Here is a 14,298-nt window from a genome sequence, read left to right on the forward strand (position 1 = left end):
CGATGGAGAATAGACAGCCTCTTCAAGAAATGTTGCTGGGAAAAATGGTTATCTGCCTGGAGAAAACTGAAACTAGATCCATGTCTATCACCTTGTACTAGTATCAACTCAAAATGGATTAAGGACCTTCATATCAGACCTGAAACTCTGAAGTTACTACAGAAAAGAGCAGGGAATACTCTGGAAGCAATAGGTGTAGGCAAAGACTTCCTCAATAGAACCTCAGCAGCCCAGCAACTAAGAGAAAGGATGGACAAATGGGAGCATATGAAATTAAAAAGCTTCTGCACAACAAAAGAAATGGTCTCTAAACTGAAGAGACCACCCACAGAGTGGGAGAAAATATTTGCTAGCTATATATCAGACAAAGGACTGATAACCAGAATATACAGGGAGCTCAAAAAACTAAACTCCCCCAAAATCAATGAACCAATAAAGAAATGGGGAACTGAACTAAACAGAACTTTTTCAAAGGAAGAAATCCAAATGGCCAAAAAACACATGAAAAAGTGCTCACCATCTCTGGCCATAAAGGCAATGCAAATTAAAACTACACTAAGATTCTACTTCACCCCTGTTAGAATAACTATCATCAAAAACACCACCAACATCAAATGTCGGTGAGGATGTGGGGGAAAAAGGAACCCTCGTACACTGCTGATGGGAATGTAAGCTAGTACAACCACTTTGGAAAACAATATGAAGGCTTTTTAAAAATCCAAATACAGATCTGCCATATGATCCAGTAATCCCACTCCTAGGGATATACCCAAAGGAATGTGACTCAGGTTACTCCAGAGGCACCTGTACACCCATGTTTATTGCAGCATTATTCACAATAGTCAAGTTATGGAAACAGCCAAGATGCCCCACTACTGATGAATGGATTAAGAAAATGTATTTATACACAATGGAGTTTTACTCAGCCACAAAGAATGAAATCTTATCATTCACAAGAAAGTGGATAGAACTGGAGAACATCATCTTAAGTGAAGTTAGCGAGGCTCAGAAGGCCAAAAATCGTATGTTCTCCCTCATATGCGGATTACAGACCTAAAACAAATGTAGTAATATTATTTGACTGGGTCACACACTAAGGGGAGAACACATACAGGAGGAATAGGGAAAGGTTGGAAACCCAAAACTTGAAAGTGTTTGATGTGCCCACTGCAGCTGAGCTAATACAGTAACCTTGAAATGACAGAGGCTGCTATGGGAAGGTGACTGGGAAGTAGTGAAGAGGTCAGGTAGAGATGAATCAATTTGGGTTGTAATACACATGTGCATGGAAGCAATGCTAGGAATCTCTCTGTATAGTTATCCTTATCTCAAACTAACAAAAACTCTTTGTCTTTCTTATTACTGCTTATGTTTTCTCTTCAACAAAATTGGAGAAGAGGGCAGAACAGGTTCTGGCTGGAAGTGAGGGAGGTGGGAGTAGAGGGAGGGGGAGGGGGGCAGAGGGGAGAAATGACTCAAACAATGTATGCACATATGAATAAATGAATAAATAAACAAAAAAATAGGTAGGTGATATCCATGTTTTGAAATTTCGTCTCTTGATGTTACCACCATCTGCTAATTGCCCCTCAATTTTCAGTCTTATTTGATTTTTTAAATTCAAGTTGGTTCTGTCAACTGGAATAGACTCCAAATCACTTCACAACCCTTTGTGTTCACTGCCTGGCTCAAAGCACCATCACTCATTTGTTCTGAAGTGTGAGCCTGGTAATTGACCTTCTTATTTCCACTCCCCCAAATTCATTCTCACAAAGTGACCTTTAAAATACATGAATCAGTTGGGTGCCAGTGGCTCATGCCTATAATCCTAGCTCCTCAGGAGACAGAGACCAGGAGGATCAGGGTTCGAAGTCAACCCCGGGAAAACAGTTCTTGAGACACTATCTTGCAAAAACCCATCACAAAAAAGGGTTGGTGGTGTGGCTCAGGTGGCAAGATTACCTGCCTAGAAAGTGTGAGGCCCGGAGTTCAAACCACAGTGTTGCCAAAAAATACATGAATCAGATTAGATTTTCTCTGCTTAAAATCCTACAATGGCTTCCTACTGCAGTTAGAAAATCCAAATTTACCATCATGTCCATGAACTAGGTGGTGAAGTCCACACTCTGCTCATCACCTTTCACCTGCCTCTCTCCTAGGCTTAAACTCCACCCACAGTGACCTTATCTCTGGTCATTGGGGCCACTGCCTCCTGAGGGGCATTTGGTTTTGTAGTTCCCTCTGCCTGTGTTTTAGTCTGCTGGACCTTTCATGTTTGGCCTCAACAACAATGCCATTTCTTTAGGTGGACTTTCCTTCTCCAAAGTTGTTCCCAAAAATTTTTAAGAAAAAATTTTAAAATGGGTTTCATGATGACATTTTCATGCATCCAGTGTACCTTGTTCATATTCGTGCCCATCACCTCCCCCCGCAATGGTCTCCCTTTTATATTAATTTCCTTTAAAAAAATCTAGATACCATATATGAACCAACTCTCATTTTTGATGACATCATAGTACAAATTACTATCTGAAGTTATTAAATATATGGGTTTATGTGTCTTCACCCCTCACCAGGATGGGAACATAAGTTCCATGATAGCAATGATATTCTTATCACTATCACAACCCACCTCTGATGTCTAGGGCATTTTCCAGAACAAAGTCCATTTCAATAAATGTTTATTGAGTAGAAAAACAAATGCTTCTATGATTGCAATATATCATTGAGTTATAACTACCTAGTTATAAGTTTGTGTGTTTCTTTGAGATGTGAACATCTTCAAGGTTATAATTTTTTCTTGTTTATTGTGTTTGGCATAGAACAAGTACTTAATAAAATCCATTGCATTGAATGAGTCGATTTCCCCCTACTAGGAACTCTGGCACATTAACCCGGTATCTCAATGAAAGAAGAGCTTTAAAATCCTGATGAAAACATTTGGAAGGTAGCTCTCAGGCATCATGGCAGGAGGAAGGAAAGATTATTTGAGGGCTTTCTGGAATCTCTCACATTATTTCATGTAGGCATCTGCCCATTAGAAGATCAGCTCTTAGGTTCTTCATTCTCCCGTGGCCGGGAAATGTCCAGGAAGTCCTGTTGCCAGGCTAGTGGACTTGATCACGTTTTCCCAATCAACCAAGCTCCTTCATTTTCTTTCTTTGTACCATCATACTCTCCCTTGAGGCAAAAGCTCTACTTTTTGTGCTTTATTCAGTTGAGGTTGGCATTTATAACTGTCTTACCAGCTGGACTGGGAAGGCAGAGAACATACCCCAGAACCTCACACAGTACCTGGTTCTGTAAGTGCATGGGAGATGTTTCTTGAATTCAATAGAATTGAGCAGAACCTTCAGAACGTGGTTTTTGATGGGTTCTTGATGGAACTGGAGCCTAAGAGAGAAGTAAGTCTTAGAGATGACTCTTAAGAAAGCTCTCCCTTGCTCCATCCTGCCCACTTTAGAAGGCAGTGGGTTCAAGACACTTTAGGTAAAGGACAGTGGAAGCTCCTTCCAGAGAAGACTCTGGGAAAGTCAGCTTTCCTTTTTGCTTCCTATGATTCCTTTCAAGATTGTCTAAGTGTCTACTATAGTGCCCAGAATACATTCAATTTTAGGTGTGGCTATTCTTTTTTTAGGTTGTACTGGTTTTTAAACTCAGGGCCTCACACTTGCTAGGCAGGCACGTCACCACTGGAGTCACTTTGCCAGCCCTGTTTTATGTTGGGTATTTTCGAGATGGGGTCTCAAGAACTTTTTCCTGGCTTCACACTATGATCCTTCTGATCTCTGCCTCCTGAGTAGCTAGGATTATAGACATGAGCCACTGGTGTCTGACAGTGTTGCTATTCTTAATCACTATTATGGACTGAATTGTGTTTCATATTTTGAAACCCTAATGTCCAATGAGATGGTATTTGGAGATGGGACCTTTGAGGGTTAGATGAAGTCATAAGGGTTGGCTCCTAATAATGGGATTAATGATCTGATGAAAAGAAGAGAGATCTCATTTTCCTTATAGTATTAAAGTATTAAACTTCTATAAGGATCATAACCTAAAAGTTCTTTCTCTCTCTTGACTCTGTAGCAACATAATGTAGCAATATCTGAGAGCAGACTTTTAGTCTCTATCTCTACCCCTGGACTGACAAACCATGACTTCTAATATAAGGAAGGTTGGTACTCATGAGGAGGGGTTCAAATCTAAGCAGAGTACCCCAGCAGCTTGTCAGGATCTCCTGATTGCTGCTATCCAGCATGGTGACCAACAAAAGACCTGAGTTAGGGTGGAGATCAACTCCAGGTGAAGCATGACTGGCCTCCCTATGGTTCAGCTGTGCAAACTGATGAAGTCATTGTGAAAATAATGCTGAAGAAAGGCTTCATAACCAATAACAATGGTGCCACAATTTTATCATAGCTGCCATCTCTGAAACATAGTTCTGTTGGAGCTATTTCTTCATGCAGGTTCCAAAGCTGATAAGCCCAATGAGAAAAGCTTCACAGTATTCATTAAAGCTGTATCTCAGCAGAGAGGAGGCATTGAACATCTTATGTGAAAAGGGAGCAGTCATGATTTTACAAATTGTTCCTGGAGGGAAGTATGAGATGTAAAATGTAGATGTGAGGCCTTCCATTGCCTGCTGGCTATGGCGAAAGCCAGAGTGTACATCAGGACACATGAGCAGGAAAACCCTAATCCACAGTATCCAATTCTGCAGAGGATGTTCATATGAGAGCCCATGATGACAAGGTTCCCCTTTCCTTGCAATGTCAAGTGAAAGGTTGAGTTTGCTAACAGTTACCATGGAGGTAGGATGAAGTGAATGCAAGAAAATGAAGTATCACAGCCCCGAAGTACACTGTGGCAAGAAGTTGTTAGGTGCTGTGTGAGGAAGAACCTCCATGCCAAAGCCATCCAGACTTACAATAAACCTCTGGCTTAGATACTCCTTAAGTATATGGCCACTAAGGTTGTTCCTGACATTCATGGAAATTTCATCCTCACCAATTAGCATTGGACAAACAAGCTGTAGTAGATATTGCAGATGATTCTAAAATTCATATGGAAATGTAAGACCCAGTGTAGCTAAACAATCTTGAAAAAGAACAAATTGGGGGACTCATGTTTCCTGATTTCAAAACTTGTAAATTAGATAGTCTAGTACTGGCATGGGAAAAATAGATCAATGGAACAAAACTGAGAGTCCAGAAATAAATCTTTACATTTATCTTAGGTTGATTTTTGCCAACGTGCCAAGAAAATTCAATGGGGAAAAGAACAGTCTTTTCAACAAATGGAGGTGTCATAACTGGATATTTACATGCAAAGGAATGAAATTGAGTCTTTGCCTCAGACCATATACAAAAATTTACTCAAAATGGTTCATAAAGTTAAATGTCAATGCTAAAGCTTAAAATTTTAAATGAAGTCATAAGTCTTTGTGACTTTGGGTCAAGCAATGTTTTTTTTTTAAAAAAAAGATATAGCATTAGTGTTATATCTAACAATACGTTAGATATACGTTGGCTTTAAAGTATAATTTAAAAAGAAAAATTGAAAAAGTTGACTATACCAAAATTAAAAACATTTGTGCTTAAAACAATATTATAAAATTATAAAAACAACCTCACAGAATGGGAGAAAATATTTGCAAATCATATAGTTAATAAGGATCTTCTAAGTTACATACAGAACACTTAATTTAAAAACAAAAAGACAAAATGTAACCCAATTGAAAATGGGCAAAGGATATAGCCAGTATGCATACAAAATTGTTCACTATCATTAACCATTACAGAAATACAAATCAAAACCATAACGAGTTTTTTCTCACTCTCACTAGGCTGGCTATAATATAAAAAGACAATGTTAAATTTTGGTCGTGGAGAAAATGGAAATCTTTATACATTGCTGGTGGTAATGTTAAGTTGTATAGTTGCTCTAGAAAACATTTTGGCAGTTCCTGAAAATATGAAACAAAGACTTAGCATATAACTCAGCAATTCTATTCCTAGATATATACACAAGGAAAATAAAAACATGCATACACACAAAACTTACAGATAAATGTTTATACCACCCCTCTTCATAGTAGACAAGAACATGGAAACAATTCAATTGTCCATCAACTGATGAATGAATAGAGTGGGATACCTCACGTGGGATATTAGCCAACAAGAAGGAATAAAATACTAATGTATAGTCTTCTTATACAAGCATTCTATTAAGTGAACTTTCTGGTAAGTGAAAGAAACCAGTCATGAAAGACCACCTATTGGATGATTCCATTATGTGTAATGTCTAGAATAGGCAACCTATAGAGACATGAAATTGTTTAGTGGAAACACAAAGCTTGGGAGGAGAGGGAGAAGAAATGGAGAGTGATTGCTAGTGGATACAGAGTTTTTTTCTGGGGGGGGTAAGAGCAATAAAAATGTTCTAATTATATTGTGTTGGTGACAGCACAACCCTGTGAATATAGGGTAAAAAACACTGGATTGTACAACTTAAATGGATTAATTGTATGACAGGCTAATTACATTTCAGTAAGGTACCAAAAATTCTTTTCAAAATAAAAAGTATGCAAACTATAAAAAATTGCTTACACACTTTAGTTAAGGGAGTACCTGCTACAACATTATTTCTTTCTTTTCTTTTTAAAATAAAGATTGGGGAAAGGTGAATTCAAACAAACAAGTCTTTAAATCTACCACTGATACTATAATAATCCAACTAAAATGCCACAAAGATTGTGCTAAATTAAGAGACTATGTAGGTGTGAGGAAAAGCTACAAACATATCTCCCTGGGAGAAAATAAATCATTGTGCTTTTAAAAAAAAGTTTGCAAAGTACATTTGCTGTCATGTTCCTGTAAGGACCCTAGAGTCATTGTAGACAAAGGGTATTGAGGAAATTGTCACTGTTCTTGAAACCACAGAAATGTTGAGTTATTATCTGGAAAGCAACTAAAGCAAAATCTAAAAGTGTCTACTTCCCTCATTCCTGGCATAAGCACACAGGGAGAATTGAGAATGGCAGGGCCAGGAGCAGAACAACAAATACCATATGGACAATACTTCTTTTAATAGGTCTCAGGAGAACTGAATCCAGTTAGAAAAGACTGACTAGAATGACTAAGGACAAAGTCAGCTGTGTCCATTCGCACTGTCTACTTCTCTCCTTCTTCAGCAATAAAATGTATATGTCATATTTTAGCCATTCTACACCCTGGCTGCACACTAGAATCACTTGGGTCCCACCACAGGTCAATTAAACCAGAACCTTGGGGTGGGCTCTAGGCTCCAGCATTAAAAAATATCTTCCAGGACTTGCAACTTCCGATTTGACATGTAAGAGCTTTATTATTTATTTATTTATTGTTTTATTATTCATATGTGCATACAATGCTTGGGTCATTTCTCCTCCCTGCCCCCACTCCCTCCCTTACCACCCATTCTGCCCCCTCCCTCTCCCCACCACCCCCTCGATACCTGGCAGAAACTATTTTGCCCTTATCTCTAATTTTGTTGAAGAGAGAGTATAAATATTAATAGAAAGGAACAAGGGTTTTTGCTAGTTGAGATAAGGATAGCTATACAGGGAGTTGACTCACATTAATTTCCTATGTATGTGTGTTACCGTCTAGGTTAATTCTTTTTCATCTAATCTTTTCTCTAGTTCCTGGTCCCCTTTTCCTATTGACCTCAGTTGCTTTTAAGGTATCTGCTTTAGTTTCTCTGCATTGAGGGCAACAAATGCTAGCTAATTTTTTAGGTGTCTTACCTATCCTCACACCTCCCTTGTGTGCTCTCGCTTTTACCTTGTGATCAAAGTCCAATCCCCTTGTTGTGTTTGCCCTTGATCTAATGTCCACATATGAGGGAGAACATACGATTTTTGGTCTTTTGGGCCAGACTAACCTCACTCAGAATGATGTTCTCCAATTCCATCCATTTACCAGTGAATCATAAAATTTCGTTCTTTTTCATGGCTGCATAAAATTCCATTGTGTATAGATACCACATTTTCTTGATCCATTCGTCAGTAGTGGGACATCTTGGCTGTTTCCATAATTTGGCTATTGTGAATAGTGCTGCAATAAACATGGGTGTGCAGGTGCCTCTGGAGTAACCTGTGTCACAGTCTTTTGGGTATATCCCCAAGAGTGGTATTGCTGGATCAAATGGTAGATCAATGTTTAGGTTTTTAAGTAGCCTCCAAATTTTTTTCCAGAGTGGTTGTACTAGTTTACATTCCCACCAACAGTGTAAGAGGGTTCCTTTTTCCCTGAATCCTCGCCAACACCTGTTGGTGGTGTTGCTAATGATGGCTATTCTAACAGGGGTGAGGTGGAATATTAGTGTGGCTTTAATTTGCATTTCCTTTATTGCTAGAGATGATGAGCATTTTTTCATGTGTTTTTTGGCCATTTGAATTTCTTCTTTTGAGAAAGTTCTGTTTAGTTCACTTGCCCATTTCTTTATTGGTTCATTAGTTTTGGGAGAATTTAGTTTTTTGAGTTCCTTATATATTCTGGTTATCAGTCCTTTGTCTGATGTATAGCTGGCAAATATTTTCTCCCACTCTGTGGGTGTTCTCTTCAGTTTAGAGACCATTTCTTTTGATGAACAGAAGCTTTTTAGTTTTATGAAGTCCCATTTATCTATGCTATCTCTTAGTTGTTGTGCTGCTGGGATTCCATTGAGAAAGTTCTTACCTATACCTACTAACTCCAGAGTATTTCCTACTCTTTTTTGTATCAACTTTAGAGTTTGTGGTCTGATATTAAGATCCTTGATCCATTTTGAGTTAATATTGGTATAGGGTGATATACATGGGTATAGTTTCAGTTTTTTGCAGACTGCTAACCAGTTTTCCCAGCAGTTTTTGTTGAAGAGGCTGCTTTTTCTCCATCGTATATTTTTAGCTCCTTTGTCAAAGACAAGTTGGTTATAGTTGTGTGGCTTCATATCTGGGTCCTCTGTTCTGTTCCACTGGTCTTCATGTCTGTTTTTGTGCCAGTACCATGCTGTTTTTAATGCTATTGCTTTGTAATATATGTAAGAGCTTTAGAAGTCATCATTCCATCCTCATAACAAGTAAAGAATTGAACAAACTGAAAAATCAACTCTTTTTTAGATCCCACATAGAAGAGAGGTCACAGGCAAAATGATGTCTCCCAAACTGGAGAGACAGACAGGGAGATACAGAGAATCACAACTTACAGGAGAGAAACTCACCTCAGTGGGAACAAGTACTGGGTAGAAAAACCTGAACTGTAATTGGCAAATTCCTTGAGACTCAATGTGGGAAAGTCTGAGAAAGAAAAAACTTTTTTTTATTGTTTTATTATTCATATGTGCATACAAGGCTTGGGTCATTTCTCCCCCCTGCCCCCACCCCCTCCCTTACCATCCACTCCACCCCCTCCCTTTCCCCCCCACCCCCTCAATACCCAGCATAAATTATTTTGCCCTTATCTCTAATTTTGTTGAAGAGAGAGTATAAGCAATAAGAGGAAGGAACAAGTGTTCCTGGTTGAGATAAGGATAGTTATACAGGGAGTTGACTCACATTAATTTCCTGTATGTGTGTGTTGCCTTCTAGGTTAATTCTTTTTGATCTAACCTTTTCTCTAGTTCCTGGTCCCCTTTTCCTATTGGCCTCAGTTGCTTTTAAGGTATTTGCTTTAGTTTCTCTGCATTGAGGGCAACAAATGCTAGCTAATTTTTTAGGTGTCTTACCTATCCTCACACCTCCCTTGTGTGCTCTCGCTTTTATCTTGTGATCAAAGTCCAATCCCCTTGTTGTGTTTGCCCTTGATCTAACGTCCACATATGAGGGAGAACATACGATTTTTGGTCTTTTGGGCCAGGCTAACCTCACTCAGAATGATGTTCTCCAATTCCATCCATTTACCAACGAATGATAACATTTCATTCTTCTTCATGGCTGCATAAAATTCCATTGTGTATAGATACCATGAGAAAGAAAAATTTCAAGGTGCCTCAGTTAGATAGGAGTCCCATGCTTGGTGAGATTCACCCCCAGGAGCCTTATGGTTTTTACAATGAAGAGCAGAGAAAAACCCCACCAGGCTCCCGGTATAGGAAGGAGAAAAAAATTTTTTTTTGAAGTGTGGTTCTTAAAAGGGCCTGCCCTCAAGAGAAGAAACTATTTTTACCAGAGCCCAGCATAATGGGGTTTTAACCAGAGTTTAGCCAACCTGGAGGAAAGGAAATAATCAACTATGGTTTTGCTAATCATCCTGTTCCATGTAAGAGGGTGAAAACAACAATAAACCGACCGAGAAGCAGTTTGTTAGGAAGCTCAGAGCTTAGGGGCCTAGGCTCACTAAAAGCCCAAGAGCTGACCAATACTTCTCTTCCTCTAACACCTGATGGTTACATTGCAAAGGGCTATTTACCACATTTTCTTTTGTCCAGTAGATCATGTCTAGCTTTGAACAAATAATGACTAAGAGGCAAGAAACACAGTGTTAATAGAGAGAAGCACCAGAGCCAGAGCCAGCTATTATAACAATGTTAGAATGATCAGATTGTGAATTTAAAACAACTGTGATGAATATGTTAAGGGCTGCAATGGAAGAAGTAGAGAACATGCAAGAGCAATGGGTAATGCAAGTAGAGAGAAATGCCAGAGATCAAAAACACTGAAACAGAAACGATGTAGGCTTTTATGGGCTCATTAGTAGACTGGAAGCTTGAGGATTTATCAATAGAACTCTTCAAAACCAAAGCAAAAAGGAAAGAGTCTAGGAAAAAACAGAACAGAAAATCTAATAACTGTAAAACAGAGTATAAGAAGGGTTATAACATACACATAATGGGAACAATAGAAAGGTAAGAGAGAAAGGTATAAAAGCAATATTTGAAGCAATAATGATTGGGAACTTCCACAAATTAATATGAGACACAAAGTCACAGTTTTAGAAAACTCAAAAGTGCTGGTGGAGTGGTTCAAGCAGCAGAGTGCCTGCCTAGCAAGTGTGGGGCCCTGAGTTTAGACCACAGTAACACACACACACACAAGAATAAGTGGTAGGAAGCTCAGAAAATATCAAATAGAATAAATGACTGCAAACCTACAACTAAACACATGATATTCAAATTGTAGAAAATTAAATATAAAAAAATCTTGAAGAAAGCCAGAGGGGAGAAAAATCCTTACCTACAGAGGAGTAAAGAAAAGAATTACATTTGAATTCTCTTAAGATACCTGTCAATAAAGAAATACATAATATTTTCAGAGAGAAAAACTTCACTGATCTAAAATACTGTTCCCTGTGAAATTATCCAAGAATAAAGATAAGCAATTTCTTAAACAAACAAAATTGAGTAATGCGTTGCTAAGAAATGTTTAAACAAGTTCTTCGGAGAGAAGAAAAACAATATAGGTCAGAAACTTAAATTGATGTAAGAAAAGAAGTACATGGGAGAATGAGCCAGCAAAAGCAAAAAAAAAAAAAAAAACCTTTTATTTTTTTCTTCTTAATTGGCCTAACAGATAACAGTGTATTAAAGATGATACCAGTAATGTGATAATTGAAGTGTATGTATAAGTGAAATGAATGATAACATGATATAAACAATGAGAGGGGTGTTGTATTAGTTGCTTTTCACATCGCTCTGGCAAAATACCTAACAGACACAACCTAACGGAAGAAGGATTTATTTTGTCTCACAGTTTCTGGGGGAGCAGAGAAGGTGAAGCAGAGCAAAGTAGAGCAGTTCACATCATGGTGGCCAAAAAGCAGAGAAAATGGGGGGGAGTGTCCAGGAATGAGCAGGGGCCAGATATAGCCTCCAAGGACAAGTCTCCAGTGACCCACTTCCTCCAATGAGGTCTTATTTCCTTCCATTCATCACCTCCCATTAATGCCATCATATTATGAATCCATCAAGGGATTGTGAATCCAACCATTTATTATATCACTCATGATCTCATCTCTAGAAATGCCATCACAGACATACCAGAAGTGTGTTTTACTAAGCTGCTAGGCATTTCCTAATCCAATCAAGTTGATAATTAAAATTAACTGTCACAGATATATTAGGAATATTTTATTATTCTAAGCTACTCACACTATCTAAAAAGTGGTATAGTATTAATTGGGAGTGGACTACATTAGTTGTAAATATATATATATAAACTCTAGGACAACACTAAAAAAAGCAAAAAGAAGTAAAATTTCTATGCTGAGAAAGGTGAGAAAAGGGAATTTTATGAAATGCCAAAAATGGCAGAAAACAACGGCAGAAAAAAAATGGGAACAAAGAGCCAGGGCAATGAAGAGAAATAGTAACAAACATGGTAGATAGTAATTAAATTATATCAATGATCATCAAATGTCAGTAGTCTAAATATACCAATTAGAAGAGATTATCAGAGTGGATAAAAAGAAACAGTCAACTGTACACTTTCTGCAAGAAATCCCCTTCAACTATAAAGGCATATATAGATTAAAAGTAAATGAATGGAGAAAGATAAACTATGCTAATCAGAAGAAAGATGATTTGTTATATTAAGTTCAGCTAGAGGGAAGTTTAAGAGCAGGGAAAATTAATCAGGAATAAAGAGGAATAAAAACATTAAATTATAATATAGAAGTCAATTCTCCAAGAAGACATAACTGGGGCAAAGTAGATACAACTGTAAAGAGCTACATTCTCTATTGTAGTTGGGAGTCTTCAACATCCCTCTATCAGAAATGGACAGAGTCAGCAGGCAGAAAATCAGTAAGGACACAGTTGAATTCAACAATACTATCAATAAACTGGATACTTTGATATCTAACTTCATCTAATGACTGCAGAATATGCATTCTTCTCAAACTCATCTAGATACACAATATTCTGGGCTACAAAACACATCTTAACAAATTTAAAAGAACAAAAATCATGCAAGCTATTTTGTCAGAACACAGCAAACTTATACCAGTAACAGAAAGATAGCCGGAAAATTCCAAAACACTTACCAATTAAGCAACTCGCTCCTAAATAGCATATGGATCAACATTTTGTTTTAAAAAATACTTTGCACTAATAAAAATGAAAATACAAATTATAAAATGGAGTCAAAACAGTGCTTTTAATGCATATGTGAGAAAAGAAGAAAGAGTTAAAATAATCTAGCTTCCACCTTGGGAAACTAGAAAAAGTAAAGAAAAATAAATCCAAAGATTAATTAAAGACTAAGCAGAAGAAAAGAAACAATAAAAATTAGAGCAGAAATCAGTGAAATCAAAAACCAGAAAACAAATAGAGAAAAATAAATGCAACCAAAACTTGATTCTTCAAAAAATACTGATAAAATTGATAAGCTCCTAGCCAGGCTAGTTAAGAAAAAATAGAGAAGGAACAAATTACTACCATGAGAAGTAAAATAGGGCACATCATTACAGATCTCAAGAACATCAAAAGAATATGAAGAAGACTGTGATAGAGGGACTATTTGAGAAGAGAAAGAGACTCGGAGGGGACAGGAAAGGTAACAGAGGGCAAGGGTGCATATGGTCAAAGTACTTTGCATGCATGTGTGAAAATGTCCCAATGTAACCCATTATTTTATATAATTAACATATGGTAATAAAAGTAAATGAAATTTATTTAATTCTGCCCTGCAGAATTAAACAGTATGAAAGCTCTATGCTCTTGAATTCAATCATCTGGATGAAATGGACTAGTCTCTTGAAAGACATAGTCTGCCAAATCTCACTCAAGAAAGAGAAACTGCATCGGCCCATATATAACCACAAATATTCCAAAACAAAAGTTGCCAAACTTAAATGAGTTTACTGGTAAATTCTACCAAACATTTAATGAAGAAAGTATATGAAATCCCTACAACCTTCCTCAGAAAATATAAAAAGAGGGAGCTCTATTCCATCACTTACTATATGAGGTAAGCACTACCTTAAAACCAAACCAAAGACATTGTAAGAAAATAAAGTCACAGACTAATATTTCCCATGCACATAGATGTAAAAATTTCAACAAAATATTATCGAATTGAATCTAATAATATACAAAAGAGCAATACAACATGATCAACTGAGATTTATTCCAGGTATGCAAGGGTGGCTGAACATTTAATAATCAATGCACCTCATTTCATTATCAGGCTAAAGAAGGGAAATCGCACGACTATATCAATGGATACAGAAAAAGCATTTGACAAAATATGACCACCCATTCATGATTAAAAACTGTCAGCAAGCTAAGAATAGAGGAGATTTTTTCCAACTTGATAAAGAACAGCTACAAAACCCCTAC

The sequence above is a fragment of the Castor canadensis genome, chromosome 11 (assembly GCF_047511655.1).
Source record: "Castor canadensis chromosome 11, mCasCan1.hap1v2, whole genome shotgun sequence".
Classification (NCBI taxonomy): domain Eukaryota; kingdom Metazoa; phylum Chordata; class Mammalia; order Rodentia; family Castoridae; genus Castor; species Castor canadensis.